The following is a 15836-nucleotide window of genomic DNA, read 5'->3' as shown; positions in this document are numbered from 1 at the left end:
TCAACTTCTACAGACCTTAACAAATTTGCTTTAAATTTCTCAGCCATTTGAAATAGAATATGCACAAGTGGTTAATGACCTTGTATTTTCTTACCACTTTTTAAAAAAAACATGTGTCACCCTCAAGTTCTAACAATTAAAAAAAAAAAAAATCCTTGCTAAAAAAAATAAATCCAGGACGAGAGCCTCTCCCGCACTTTGCAGCAGTCTAGTTTGGATTTACAAGCCTTACTTTTGTTTTGAAAACTAAGGGGAAGAAAAGTAGCTTTTCTGTTTTAGATTTCATTTGTAGGGAGACAGAAGTAGATGCAAGGCTTCAAGGTTATACAGTACACACAGAGAACATCCTGTCCACTTGCCTAAACACACCGAGCATGCTCACAGCTAATAGCCAAACTACCTGCAAAAGTTCCATTTGCTTAGTCTTACATGTTGCCTACAAATTCAAGATGATGCCTGTTTATTTCGTTTATTTTAGAACAGTCACCTTGTATGCAATCGATCCAGCCCCCTTTTGCTGCCAAGGTGTTAACATGTATTACATTTGCTAAAGGCAAAAAGTAGTAAAACCATACCAGCCCCTACCCTGAGCACATACCTTCACATCCCTAACTCCCCCCACTGGCCTCTAGGTGGGTAACAGGAGACCTTGAGGCTGAGAGAACCAACACACCAGAGTTTTCTGAGATGGGCACAGGCAGGGATGCTGGGCAACACACGCTTCTGTCTACTTCTTTTAATCCCAAACACGGTTTGCTCAGTAAAAGTTCTGCCTGGATTAAATCCTAAACCATAAAAAGCCTTTAATTTAGAGATAACATGGAGGGATGTATATAATTTAAATATCAAGTAGCTAGAAAAGACAATTAAAACTTTGAACAGTAACTTTATAAAGTTAATCTGCCTACATAGGATTCTCCTAAATTAAAATTAGCATCCAAGCAATGCTCAGTGTTGCCCCTGCATCTCAGTGAACATACCTTTGAATACGTTCCTTAAAATTAACTCAAGTGTGAGACTTCTCACCGAGCTAATACCAAACATGCACACACCCACAAGTGCTTACTATTCTGTGCTATGTCTCACATTTATTCTTTTAAAGCGTGGAGAATTTCAAAATACAACAACTGTCTCCAATTTGGTCTCCTAAAACCGCTTCTATTAAATTAGGTGTTGGCAGGCCTCAACTTTCACGCCTTAAAGCAAGACAAAAGCTCCTATTAAAAAGTACTGGCAGTTCAGGAATGGGAGCCCAGAGATTTTTTCATATCATCATTTATGTATATACACACACCACACACGCTGTTGATTAACAAGAGGCACTCTAGCTTTCTAAAGGAAGCACTTTCAACTATATTCATACTTGCTATGATGCAGCAAGAATAAAAAAGACTGAAAATAGGGGGAAGGGGTGCAAAAAAACCTGATATCCTCATGAGACACACTCTCCAAAAATAACTAATTCTTAAAATTAGCAACTCTAAACAAAGCATTACCTATTTGTATACGGTGATAAAACACACCTGTGAAGACCATCTGTCATCCCACTTAAAACCAAGGAACCAAAGCCAGGCACAGTGGCTCATGCCTGTCATCCCAGTAGTTTGGGAGGCCAAGGTGGGAAGATTACTTGAGGCCAGGAGTTCAAAACCAGCCTGGGCGCTGTAGCAAGACCCCGTCTCTACAAAAAGTAGGAAAAAAAAAAAAAAGTAGCTGGGGTGTTGGTGCACACCTATAGTCCCAGTTACTCAGGAGGCTGAGGTGGGAGGATAGCTTGAGCCCAGGAGTTCAAGGCTGCAGTGAGCTATAATCCTGCCACTGCACTCCATCCAGTTTAAGCAACAGAGAGACCTTGTCTCGACAACAGCAACAAAAAAGAAAATGTTAAGGGTTTTCTACTTCAGACTTCCAAAAAGTCTTAGTAAAACTTCATACCAAGAAAGATATCAACTGCACAATTTATTTTTACTGCTCATATTTATCTGCAAAGAGAATAAGATTCAAAATAAGATTTTAAATTTATGTCACAATGCTAATTTTCATTTCTCTGTTTTCTAGAAGGCAATACCAGGTATATACATGGCTGTAAAGGTCTTTGACATTTACACACACACACACACACACAAATAATAGTTAAACGCAAAATGTCTAAAGACAAAATCAGAATATTTAAGTTGGAAAGACTTAAAATCATTTAAGCCAACTTTTTATTTGATAGATAAGGACAGATACCCAAGCCCCAAGGTCTCCTGGCCACTGAGCACAAAACCAAGGGCAAGAACCTTGGATAGTCTTACAGGCAGTCTTCTTTCCTGCCAACACACTGCCTATCCTCTACCAACCTCCAATAATGACCAAACTCCCAAATTAGGTCCTCTGAATTAAAGTTTGAAGATACTAACTAAAGTGAAAAGATGCAAGTTAACTTTTTTCCTTCTCTTTCATGCTGAAGAGAAGATAATTTTATCATGTAAGTCCAGTCCCCCAGCAAAGCAGAACCTAGAAGACACTGGATAAAGGTAAAAGATAAATTTCATGAACAAAACTGAAGGCATGGGACATTTTCTGGAAGGCAGGCCTACATGATAACATTCCCAAATATGTATCAGTTGTGGCCCTACTGGTTCCAGAGTGTCAGATCATCAAAAGCTAAAAGCTAAGCCTGTTAATCTCACAGCAACCCATATAATCTTGGTCACACACACTACATTCTAGTACGTACACACTTAACAGTGACTCATTTACAACCTCTGATTCTTTAATCAAGCTAAGCCACTGACCACCTCCCTCTTGCTTATTTACCTCCTGTCTCTATGACATTCCGCATCCTCTAAGAAGCCTTCTCTAAGAGATTCAACTCTGTATTTTTCCAAGGCCCTTTTTTAAACTTTCAAGGATGCCTATGCTATTTATTCATATAGTATCTTTATAATTCCATATTATGGTCCTATTCTTTTTTATACAATAAAACAAAGGCACAATGTTAATAACAGGATTCAGTAACTTATCTTTAAATAGACTCATTCGAGGCCAGGTGCGGTGGCTCACACCTGGGAGGCCTAGCACTCTGGGAGGCTGTGGCGGGAGGATAGCTTGAGCTCAGGAGTTTGAGACCATCCTGAGCAAGCACAAGACCCCATCTCTACTAAAAAAAAAATAGAAAAATCAGTGGAGCATGGTGGCGCATGCCTGTAGTCCCAGCTACTTGGGAAGCTGAGACAGGAGGATCTCTGGAACCCAGGAGTCTGAGGTTGCTGTGAGCTAGGCTGACGCCACAGCACTCTAGCCTGGGCAACAGAGTGAGACTCTGTCTCATAGATACATACATAAACCCATTCGAGAGAGAAAAAAGTAATGATGGCAACAGCTGAATGGATAGAGAAAATGTGATATATATACACAATGGAATACTATTCAGCCATTAAAAAAGGAAATCCTGTCATTTGCAGCAACATGGATGAGCTCGGAAGACATTATGTTAAGTGAAATAAGCCAGGCACAGAAAGACAAATAGCTCATGTGGGAGCTAAAAAAGTCAATCTCATAGAAAGCAGAGAGTAGAAGAATGATTACTAAAGTAGGGGGTAGAGGGAGGAAGATAGCCAGGTTAACAAATACAAAATTACAGCTGGATAGGAAGAATAGGTTTTAGTGTTCTATAGCACTTGCAGGGTAACTGTAATTAGGAACAATTTATTGTACATTTTCAAAAAGGTAAAAAAGTGGGTTTTTTTTTTTTTTTTTTTTTTTTTGAGACAGAGTCTCACTCTGTTTTCCGGGCTAGAGTGCCGTGGTGCCAGCCTAGCTCACAGCAACCTCAAACTCCTGGGCTCAAGCAATCCTTCTGCCTCAGCCTCCCAAGTAGCTGGGACTACAGGCATGCACCACCATGCCCAGCTAATTTTTTCTATATATTTTTAGTCGGGCTGCTAATTTCTTTCTATTTTTAGTAGAGACGGGGTCTCACTCTTGCTCAGGCTGGTATCAAACTCCTGACCTCAAGTGATCCATCCACCTCGGCCTCCCAGAGTGCTAGGGTTACAGGTGTGAGCCACGGCGCCAGGCCAGAGTGGGTTTTGAATGTTCCCAACACAAAGAAATGATAAATGTTTGAGGTGACAGACATGCTAATTACCCCGATTTGATCAGTACACATTGTATACATGTATGAAAATATCACTGTACTCCATAAATATGTATAATTATATGTCAATTAAAATAATTAAAGAAAAAAATAAAAATTTTAAAGGATGGGAAAATCAGCAATATGATTAAATGGAAAAACAAAAAGCTTTTGCACATTAAAGAAAAACAAGATTTATATGAGTTTTACATTTTATTTTAAAAGCCTGAATTCTAACATTGAAGTCTAGTCTTATGGCTTAGAATAAAAATTACTTTATGAATGAAATATTCCAACAACGAGCCCACTGTCAACTGCCCAGAGTCAATTCAGGTCTTGATAAGAATAACATTTAATGCAGCATATCTTGTAGCTCAAGAACTGAACTGCTATCCAATGTTTCCTTCTCCTCTCCACACAGGAGACACTAACATATTTCATCACGTCTATGACACACCATTATTTTATGACACACCAAGAAATAAAAAAGCTGCCAATTAGACTGACTCACCACCAATTGTAAGATATCTCAATCTCAAAGATGTTAAGATGTGGGAAAAAAATGTCTTTGAATCTATAAATTATGACGTAGACCTGACACTGTTTACTAACGTGAAAAACATTTGCCAGCGCCAGGTGCGGTGGCTCATGCCTGGAATCCTAGCACTTTGGGAGGCCGAGACAGGAGGGTCAATTGAGGTCAGGAATTCAAAACCAGCCTGAGCAACACAGCGAGACCTCGTCTCTACAAAAAACAGAAAAATTAGCCAGGCATGATGGTATGTGCCTATAGTCCCAGCTACTTGGGAGGCTGAGGCAGAAGGATCGCTCAGCCCAGGTTTAGGCTGCAGTGAGCTATGTTTGTGCTACTGCCCTCATGCCTTGGCAACAAAGCAAGACCCTGTCTCTTAAAAAATCAAAAACAACAATAACAAAAAAACACTTGCCATCTTCACACAATAATTTTCCTTCTTCCTTCTTGGCTAAAGTTATATTTACATGGCTTACCATATAATTCAATTCAATCTGATTCAAGTATTTTATTGGGGAACCTACTAATATGACAGACATTATGCTAGGTACAATTAAAGCATGTCCAAGAATTTATCAAAATGTAACTACTTCTCTTCCACCATACATTTGTTAGAATAGTGGCTCTCAAACTTTTTGGTCTTGGCACCCTTTCCACACTTCAAAGAAATCAAGGAACTCAAAGAGTTTTTTTAATGTGGGTTATATCTACCAATATTTACCATGTGAGAAAATAAAAATATTAATTCATATAAACATAATAAATCTTAAGCATTTTAACAATTTTTATGAAAAATAACTGTAATCTCCAAAACAAACAATTCAGTAAGCATGGCATTTTTAATGATTTTGCAAATCTTTTTCTTAAGAGACCGGTCTCACTCTGTTGCCCCAGGCTAGAGTGCAGTGGCATGATCACAGCTCACCATAACCTTGAACTCCTGGGCAATCCTCCTACCCCAGCCTCTCCAGTAGCTAGGTCCACAGGTGCGCTACCACAACTTCCGGCTAATTTTTTAAATTTTTGGTAGAGACGGGATCTCAGTATATTGCCCAGGCTATACAAATCTCTTTAATGTATGGCTTAAGCTGGATTCTCATATGTGCTTTTGCACTCAATCTGGTCGACTATGTTTTAAACTTAGTTAGAAAAGACAGGAGTACTTTAATAGACTTTTCAAATAATTTCGGACATTCTTCATTGATATTACAACAAAATTTGATATGTGGTAGTTTCCTTAAAGGCTAAATGCAATGTGGAATCTGAAATTGTACCGATGAACTTTTCTACTCCTACATTAAAATCCACTGGTCTACCTTGCATTTTGAGTGTATCTTTTACCCAGCATGACTTTCTATCATGTATTGGCCATTTGGAAAATATTGGTTCACTGACTTTTACAGATCTTCCAAATGTTGACACATTTCATCACACAACATCAAAAAATCATGTCAAAAGTGTTTGTAAGTATCAGAAAACTGTCAAGCACATGGTGGCTGATACAAGTTCTCTAAAATTCTAATTTTTGCTTTAAAGCTCAAATTTTATCACTGGCAACATAAACTGTCAGTTTTCCTTGAAGTGACAAGCTTACGTTTTTCATTTTTGAGAAAATGTCGGCCAAATACCCAAGTCTGAATAACCATAGTTTGTCAGTCAGTCATACTTTCAAGTACAAATAGCATTTCCATGAAAAAGCAGCAAGTTCAGATAGCAACTCAAAGTCACACAAGTGGTTTTTTGGATACCTGCAGTATGCAGCAAAGGTGCTTCCCATTTCATCATATAGAATTCGACCTAAGGATTGGTGAAAAACAAGCAGTATATTATTTATCCTAGTTCATTTAACAGGTGGTTCCTGAGCACCCACTACATATGCAAAGCTACAAGGGATGAAAGCAAAAAAAATCCTAGTTGGCTCCAGATCCATCACTACAAAAACTTACTCTATCTTAGCTTAGCACGTTCAACCGACCTATGCGGGTGGCCCAGATTTTTAATCCACAAAAAGTGGGCCATAGCATCTCAAAGCAAGGATACTACAAGAATAAATGCAAAATATGTTGCAATGAAAAGCAGCACATTATAGAACAGCAAAAACATCAGCCAAAATAAAAATACCTACACCAAAAAAACTGTCAAAGTATAGTTCTCTCCTTTAAAGAAGTAATCTCAATTGCTTAGAAAATTCTGAAGAAAAAGTTCCACTTAATCTTCCCATAATAACTGAATTTCTGGTTAAAACTACCAGCTACAGCTTATATCAAGATTTTCATTGAGCCAGTGCAGTGGCTCACACACATAATCCCAGCACTTTTGGAGGCTGAGGCAGGACGATCACTTGGGGCCAGGAGGTCAAGACCAGCCTGGACAACACAGTAAGACCCCCTTCTCTACAAAAAATTTAAAAATGAGCCAAGTATAGTGGCATACCCCTGTAACCCGAGCTAAGGGGTTGAGGCAGGAGGAAGGCTTAAGCCCAGAAGCTCGAGGTTACAGTGAGCTAGGATCATGCCTATGAATAACCACTGTACTCCAGCCAGAGTGACAGAGCAAGACCTGGTCTATAAAAAACACCCCCACAAAAAGACTTTCACTGAAACCACAATGAGGGGATAAGAAAGGTGGAGTTGAGGATAGGGCCAGGTGAGGCAGCCCATGCCTGTAATCCTAGCACTTTGGGAGGCCGAGGCAGGAGGATCCCTTGAAGTCAGGAGTTCGAGACCAACCTGCGCAAGAGCATGTTCCTCATCTCTACAAAAAATAGAAACATTAGCCAGGCATGGTGGCATGAACCTGTAGTCCCTGCTACTTGGGAGGCTGAGGCAGGAGGATCGCTCCTGGGTTTTTTGAGGTTGCAGTGAGCTATGATGATACCACTGCACTCTACCCCGGTTGACAGAGCCCAGACCGTCTCCAAAAAAAAAAAAGGTGGAGTTAAGGATAGAATGGGCCAGGAGTACAAGATTTAACTAAGAGATTTTTTTGAAAAGATTACAAAGGTGGATCTGGAAAAGTCAGATACTGTTTTATAAAAAATTTTTAATACCTACTTTTTTATACTATAAATAATACTTCTTGATACTATAAAATTGTATTTAATATTTTATATATAAAAATACTTTTATATTTTAAAAGTTAGTACTTCTTTAAAGAGTACTAGTTCAGTTCACTAAAAGCAGCCCGCTAGGGCACTCAAATCTCCGGTGAACAAAGGGAACAGAGGTACAAAAGAACCAGTTGAAGGCCTGCCAGGAGTTATCAAGCCAGTAAGATGGCCTTAAGTGCCACACTGTTGACTCTTAGCACCTACAGGACACACAGGTGCTGGCATTACTTAAGGCTAAAGGTTTAAAAATACACCACCAAGGTTACTAAACCAATAAACAGCTGGGTACAAATACTTCTGACTTATATACTACACAAAAATCCAGGTGTCCTCATGAATTGATACATAAATTCTGAATTGTCTTCTACAGTCTCAAATTAGAGAATTTATTACCACTGTATTTAAATGTAATGAAATACTTGCCATTAATATTCAATTTCTGCCTTTCTTCCCCACTATTTTTAAGGAAGCTCCTGAGAGATAAATACTTTGGCTTAACTTTTTAGCTTAGAAACCAAATGTGTTAGGCCAAATTTTAATACCTCACTGCTACTTTTCTGTTATTTACAGTCTCAACTATACTCTGCTCAAAGAAAACAATGTATACACTTTAAGACTTTAATTATATGAAAATCAGTTAGTGTTTATCCTAGGTTGAAAGTAGAAAATGGCAAAAAAAAAATTGAGCCAAAATAAAAACACAGCATACACTGTCAAACTTTACTCATTTAAAGGAGTAACTTCAATTGCTTAGAAGATTCTGAAGTCAAGAAAAAGTGAAGTTCTACTTAGTCAATCTTTCCATAACTGAATTTTTAGCTAAAAATGTCAGCTAAAATTTATATCGAGATGTTCATTGAAACTACAAATAGAACTGCTAAAAAGGAAACGGTATCAAAATGGTAGAAAATACATTTTTTTAAGAGAATAAAATGCTTCCATGGGCCAAAGCAATGAGCCTTCATTAGAATTAGCAGTTGGGCTGGGCGAGGTGGCTCACGCCTTTAATCCTAGCACTCTGGGAGGCCGAGGCAGGCAGATCGTTTGAGCTCAGGAGTTCGAGACCAACCTGAGCAAGAGCGAGACCCCGTCTCGACTAAAAATAGAAATTATATGAACAGCTAAAAATATATATAGAAAAATTAGCCAAGCATGGTGGTGCATGCCTGTAGTCCCAGCTACTCGGGAGGCTGAGGCAGGAGGATCGCTTGAGCCCAGGAATTTGAGGTTGCTGTGAGCTAGGCTGACGCCACCGCACTCTAGCCGGGGCAATACAGTGAGACCCTGTCTCAAAAAAAAAAAAAAAAGAATTAGCAGTTGATCAGAACCTATTCTTCTCTCTTACTAGTAATAACAGGAAGATATGCAGAATGCAATGGTATTTTACCACTAAACCAACCACAGGTCTCTCCCTGGTCTAAAACTCTAAGATTATAAAATTTCTTGAGTCATGAGGCTCTTAACTAATACGTTTGCAACTCACCCTAAGTTTGCCTTCATTTTCACACATTATTATGTAGCTAAAATCAGCCAAATACAAAAAATTAAATTTGTCGTGCAAATTGCTAAATAAACAAATCCATCAAATCTGTGTTCTTAGATCACATATTCATTTATTTACATCCCATCTTGTTTCCAGAAAAGCAGCACCAATTTACACTTCAGTCAAAATCAAATATAACTGTACAAAAGCCACTAATAACTAAGATTACCAATATGCTATACTCAAAAGTAAAAAACGATTACTCCCTCTAGGAGATGGAAGGGATTTCCCCTGAACTCCCTGAACGTGGGCTAGACTTAGTGACTAGCTTCCAAAATACAGAGTACAAAAAGGAAAATAACAATAACTTCACAATGGAGAAACCTGGCAACCATAGCTTTAGCTCAGTGGATCAAGGTTAAGATCACCAGTAATGATGTGGGTATCAGGTACCCCATGATATGATGTGATAAGAAGGGCACTTCACCTCTGTGGTATTCTTTCCAAAAACTCACAATGAGTTTGGACAAATTTTAATATTTCACTAATATGAGGTCTAATCATGAGGGGGGAAAAATCAGATAAACTCAAACTAAGGAACATTCCACAAAATATCTAAGCAGAACTCCTAAACACATCAAGGTGTCACATAAAACAAAGAATGAGAAACTGTCACAGATCAGAAAAGACTAAGGAGACATGACAAAGACAACTAAATACAACGTAGTATCCTGGGTTGAATCATGGAATAGAAAATAATACTCAGGTGGTGGCTCATGCCTGTAATCCTAGTACTCTGGGAGGCCGAGGCAGGAGGATCACTCAAGGTCAGGAGTTCAAGACCAGCCTGAGCAAGAGTGAGACCCCATCTCTACTAAAAATAGAAAGAAATTAGCTGGACAACTAAAAATATATAGAAAAAATTAGTCAGGTATGGTGGCGCATGCCTGTAGTCCCAGCTACTTGGGAGGCTAAGGCAGAAGGATTGCTTGAGCCCAGGAGTTTGAGGTTGCTGTGAGCTAGGCTGATGCCACGGCACTCTAGCCCGGGTAACAGAGTAAGACTCTGTCTCAAAAAAAAAAAAGAAAAAAAAAGAAAAGAAAATAATACTCAGGGAAAAGCTGGTAAAATCTGCATACAGCCTGGAGTTTATAGTAGTATGCCAATGTTGATTTCTTAGTTCTGACAAATGCACCACAGTCATATAAAATGGTATCAGAGGTAAGAGAAACTGGATGAGGTACAGGAACTCTGTGGACTACCCTTGCAATTTTTCTTTTTTCTTTTTTTCTTTTATTTGTGTTCTTTGCTAGAGCAACTTTTCTATAAACCTAAAATAAAAAGTTCATTTAAAAAAAAGTAAATCCTACTGCTTCACTTGACTAGCCTTAAAAAAAAAGAAGTAAAAATCTATCAAACCTTAAGAGGAAAAAAAAAAAAAACACAAACAGAAGCCAGGCATGGGGCTCACACTTATAATCCTAATACTTTAGGAGGCCAAAGTGAGAGTATCACTGAAACCAGGAGTTCGAGACCAGCCTGAGACCCCGTCTCTACAAAAAAAATAGAAAAATAAGCCAAGCTTGGTGGCACGCACCTGTAGTTCCAGCTACCTGAGAGGAGGATCACTTAAGCCCAGCAATTTGAGGTTTCAGTGAGCTATGATGATGCCACTGCACTCTTGCCCTGGGTGACAGAACAAGACCCTTCTCAAAAAAAAAAAAAAAGAAGAAAAAACAGAATGAACAGAGCTGCTTACATCCCAAGCATTCTTCTATGAAATCATTAAAACTTTTTAAAAAGTAAGCATCTAAAGTTTTTTCTGTATGCTTAACTGTCTTAAGACTAATTAAAATTGCTATTAACATGAAGCAAAACTGACCCACTACAAGTACTCAAAGTTTAAATATCAATAAAATTGTTGGAAACTAAATTTCTTGCAATTTCTTTCTTGCAATATCTTTCTTAGATATTTAAAATATCTAAGAGTACTGAAAGTAAAATACTTAAATCCTCAAGTACTGAACTGTTTCAAACTCTAACAGACCCTATCCTGACTCTAAGCATATTCTTTTAATTAATTATCCCCATCTCCTAGTTTACCATCTAACAAAACAAAACATAATCTAAGTAATTAAATACATAAAATTTTGAAGGAGAACAGCATGCTGCCATTCTATGCTGATAAATCGGACATTTTTACAGGGCTTATTTTTAAATTATTGATAAGGCACATACAATTCCAACAACTTATAAGGATACAAGATGAAATGCCATCTTATTTTTTGTAAAGAGGAACCAGAACAGAATGAGACTCTGTTTGAAAAAGTAAATAAATAAAACCTACTAAGTCATTTTTATTTTTTTATGAATCTTATATTCATAAACAGGATTGGCTAAGACATTAGCAGGCTATGTTTTTATTTTTCACATAGCAAATGTGACTACTAGTAAAACTGATATTATAAGTCACAGATGAAAAGCAGTCTTTCAACCTTCACCTCCATTTTTTTCTATCAATAATAATAAAAACAAAGTTACCAGAGTTCACTCTCCTAATCTGAAGCAGTACAGCCAAGCATTAGTACTTCTTAAACTGTTAAGGCCACAAATGATATTGTGTAGAGAGAATACAATTATTAACTTCCCCACAAACAGCCCTTACATTCAGAAAGCAACCATTGCTTTGTAATACTATTATTATTTGCAGTTCAGGTTTTCTCAAAATATTAATATAAAAACATGCTAAAATCTATGTGAGTCTAATACCTACTAAAATTTAACTTTAAATAATAAAATGCCACCAGACTTCATCAGAGCTGACAAAACACTTTAAGAATGACATTTAAGAAATAAAACAGGCCAGGCGCAGAGGCTCACACCTGTAATCCTAGCACTCTGGGAGGCCGAGGCTGGAGGAGAGCTTGAGATCAAGAATTCAAGACCAGCCTGAGCAAGAGTGAGACCCTGTCTCTACTATAAATAGAAAAATTAGCCAGTGTCGTGGTGAGAGCCTGTAGTCCCAGCTACTCAAGAGGCTGAGGTAGGAGGATTGCTAATTCTATTTCTCACTAAGCAAATAAAAAGATAAAGCATGTATGTCTGCTAATTAAAATAATCTTGTTCAAAGGCTTGAGTGTGTGTGTGTATATATATATAAAACAGCTCACCAAAAACATTGGAGACTAAGTACAAGTAGACACAGTATTTCATTAGTCATTCTTTGAATCGTAAGATGCAAAAGAGCTAAAACTTAATCCTGCAAACAAGCTCCCCTGATGCGAGGGGACCACTCCCATTTACCTTGCCTGAAGTGGATAGGAGGATGCTGCGTGATGGAGACCTCTAGATTTCCCACCTCGAGGACACAGTCCATTAGCAGTTTCTGAATCTCACAAACTGGCCAGATTGTATAAAACTAGCTTAGAAAAACCAAATTCATCAGAGCCAAGTAGAGACCAGGATCTCTAAAGAATAAAAACACAAAATTCAGGTGTAAAGTTCCATGGTGTCTGACTTCACTGACATAGTTAAGGCAAACTGGAGGTGTTGCCTGCTATTTTTACATTCTAAGGATACATAAAGTTGTAAACTACTACACATTTTTAGCATAAAGTTTGATATATCATTGCCAAACTCCACAAAGTAAAATAAACCAAGTACACTTTGACTTTCAGACTCCCAGAAACAAAGACTTTGCTTTCCTACTACTTTTAATTAAGCTTGAATATAAGATACTGTAAGGGGTCTGGAAATACCTTCTCTCCAAAGGGAGACGAGTGTGCGTGTGAGTGTGTAATTAATCTAAAGGTACTTTCCTGCCAGTGAGTTTGTCCTGCTTAATTCCTAGAAATCAAAGTATAAGCTAAGAACACTAACAGAAAACAGACATATAGACTTGAATATACACAATTTATGAAAATGAAATTACAGTCTTTATGAACCACCAATACAGTCTTCCTAATATATCACAGTTTACTTCTTATAAAACTCTTAGCTAAATCTCAAATAAGGGAAAAGCCACATTAATTACTCAAAGATAAAAGAATGTGGTTACTAACTATTCTAATCCAGGAGCCTGTGAAAGAAAAGATAGAGGCAATTAAGTGTTTATGACAGCATGACAGACAACACAGGTATACTCCAATATATGGTATGTGATAATCAAAGACAGCTTTCAAGAACCACTGTTTAGTGCCAGGAGAAATGGGCAGCAATCCAGATAATTCAACTAAAGAACACACTCAAAGGTCCACTTCCTCTCCTTCCAACCACAAAACAAATAAAGGTGCTTTGTTTTTGTTTGGAATCTTTAAAGATACAACTGAAGAGAGGAGCAAAATACAAGATTTTTTCCCTTTATTCATTATCAAGAAGGTGGTTGTGAAGAATGCAATGATTTAGGTTTGTAAAGTTAACAGATGCTAATAATGCCAAACTGTGGTGCCAAGATCAGTGCTTTTTTTCCCCCTTTCACTTGATGATTCTATTACCAAACATGTATTGTGTTCTACGTATTAGTATAATGTTGTCAAAAGCAACATTAATATTGCCACTAAGTTGAGATAAAGAGCTGAGACTGTCAGACTTATTTTCCTGTCAGAAAATACAAGCACTTAAAATGCATTTCCCTCCTGTGTTCATCCATTTGAATATAAATAATTTGTTTTAAAAATCCAAACTGTCCAAGACCTACATCATGGGATTATTTCATTGTAGGCTCTCTTAGTTTCAATTAGTGATCTGAGCAAGTACAATTTACAGTTGTGAGAACCTAAAACCTAAGGCCATATAAAAGTTAACATTTGTTTTTAGGGACAGGGTCCTCACTATGTTGCCCAGGCTGGAGTGCAGTGGCTATTCGCAGATGCAATCATAGTACACTTACAGCCTCAAACTCCTAGGCTCAAGTCGCCCTCCTGCCTCAGCCTCCTAAGCACCTGGGACTACAGGTGTATGCTACCATGCCCAGCAAAAGTGACCATTTGTTAATTAAAAAAAAACAAACCCAGTTTCTTTCCTTTGGAGTGAAATAAAAAGGGTTATGTAGTGTCAAGCTTTGTTGCCAAGGAGGCTTACTAATTTATTTACAGATTTAGATTCAAGGATTAGCAAAACGGTACTAAATATCCAGCAGTCTATAAGACCATGAGACAACATATCCAACTATATTACACTTGGTGATCTCTACCGACATGACTAACTGAATCAACCTTCTACAGATAAATGCTACAAAGGAAGCACTCAACCAAATTTTGAATTTTTAAATTAATCAACCTTTCAGAAACTGTCTACCCAATATAAAGTCATCTTGATTGAAAAACAAAATCCAAATAACCAAAGTTTTTCTGGCACCATTTGCACAAAACAACTAAACTTATTTTTCACTATGCCCAATTGCCTGTAAGGTAACATGAACCAGGCACACTTTGTATCTAGTTTTCTATTTATGTTACCTCAACTAAGATTTTATAATCCAAAAAAACTTTGAAAGTGTACATGAGAAAACCTTGATATATGAAAAAAAGTTTGCCTAATACTAAGAAAATGCATAATTTGACATTAATAACATTATTTCATATGTAAGGAATATCTCCTTTCACATATAATGCTTCCCTAAAAATGGTTGAAAAGTTAGAAACCAGGAGGTTGAACAAAAGACAAAGATTCCATTTCCCAACCAATTAAGCAATATCCTAAATCTCTAAATATGCTTCCTCCAAGCACTACAGCCCAGGCACTTTTGTGAGTCCAGGGTCAGACCCACCAGCCATGCCTGTCTTCCTGAGGATGGCAACGTCCAGCCAAGCCTCCCCACTTCACAAAGCCTTCCTCCTCCTCCTGGACTTCTCTGCAAGGCCAGGTCAGAAGATCAGCAGCATCTATTCACACCGTCTACCTAATGCCCTACATACCTACAAAGCAGGGGAAGGCAAAAAGGATCCTTCATCCCCCGTAAGCATACAGCTGCCCTGTGGGGCTTCCCACCTGGCTCTTGAGAATTTGGGTTCTGCTGGGCACAGGCAGATACCACCACAAGCACCAGCCTGCAAACAACCAGACACTGTCCTCAAGCATCTGGTGAGGTACAGAAAAGAAATTACAACCACCATAGTATCTGTCCATAAAAATACAACAATTCTTTTCAAATGTGATACCCAGCTGAGAACCACTAATGCAATACCAGCCACTCAAAAGCATGAACTGCCTTCTCTGTGTCTTCAAAGGTTTCTACACTGCACTTGAATTACACTTTGGCAATTAGAAAATAATACACTCTAATTTACATGTTCAGGGCACTATCCCTGTGTCTGACTACTGAAACAGCCTATCCAGTGAACATACTGTCACTGACTCCAACCTACAACAGGCATAAACCAGGTTCTTTTTGTTAGCCAAATGAAAAGTTCCAGCTGTCACCAGTAAGATGTTAATTTTTTAAACACTGATATATAAATCCAAATGTTTACAGTTAATCAGAAAATGTGACAGTAACAACTATTACAAAGCAATGTTAAATTGTTTATTATGGCAACGTCTATTAATTAACCTATCAAGTAACTCATAAGATTCCAAAAACAAATTTTAA

General features: G+C 37.9%; 1 protein-coding gene and 1 long non-coding RNA gene across 4 annotated transcripts in view; both read right to left on the bottom strand.

Moving 5' to 3' along the window:
* Nucleotides 1–15836, bottom strand: part of UBE2H (ubiquitin conjugating enzyme E2 H) — a 98068-nt gene that overhangs the window by 73335 nt on the left and 8897 nt on the right. The gene's annotated exons all lie outside the window — the stretch shown is intronic.
* LOC123647758 overlaps nt 1–15836 on the bottom strand; it is a 48223-nt gene that overhangs the window by 23984 nt on the left and 8403 nt on the right. The window contains exon 2 of one of the 2 annotated variants that reach the window (XR_006738327.1): nt 6404–6452. This is a non-coding gene — a long non-coding RNA (uncharacterized LOC123647758). Of the gene's footprint in view, nt 1–6403; nt 6581–15836 lie in introns of those variants that run through there. The other variant, XR_006738326.1, reaches the window with a different exon arrangement.

This window comes from Lemur catta, chromosome 11 (assembly GCF_020740605.2).
Source record: "Lemur catta isolate mLemCat1 chromosome 11, mLemCat1.pri, whole genome shotgun sequence".
Taxonomy (NCBI): domain Eukaryota; kingdom Metazoa; phylum Chordata; class Mammalia; order Primates; family Lemuridae; genus Lemur; species Lemur catta.
This window is presented reverse-complemented; position numbering and strand designations above follow the sequence as displayed.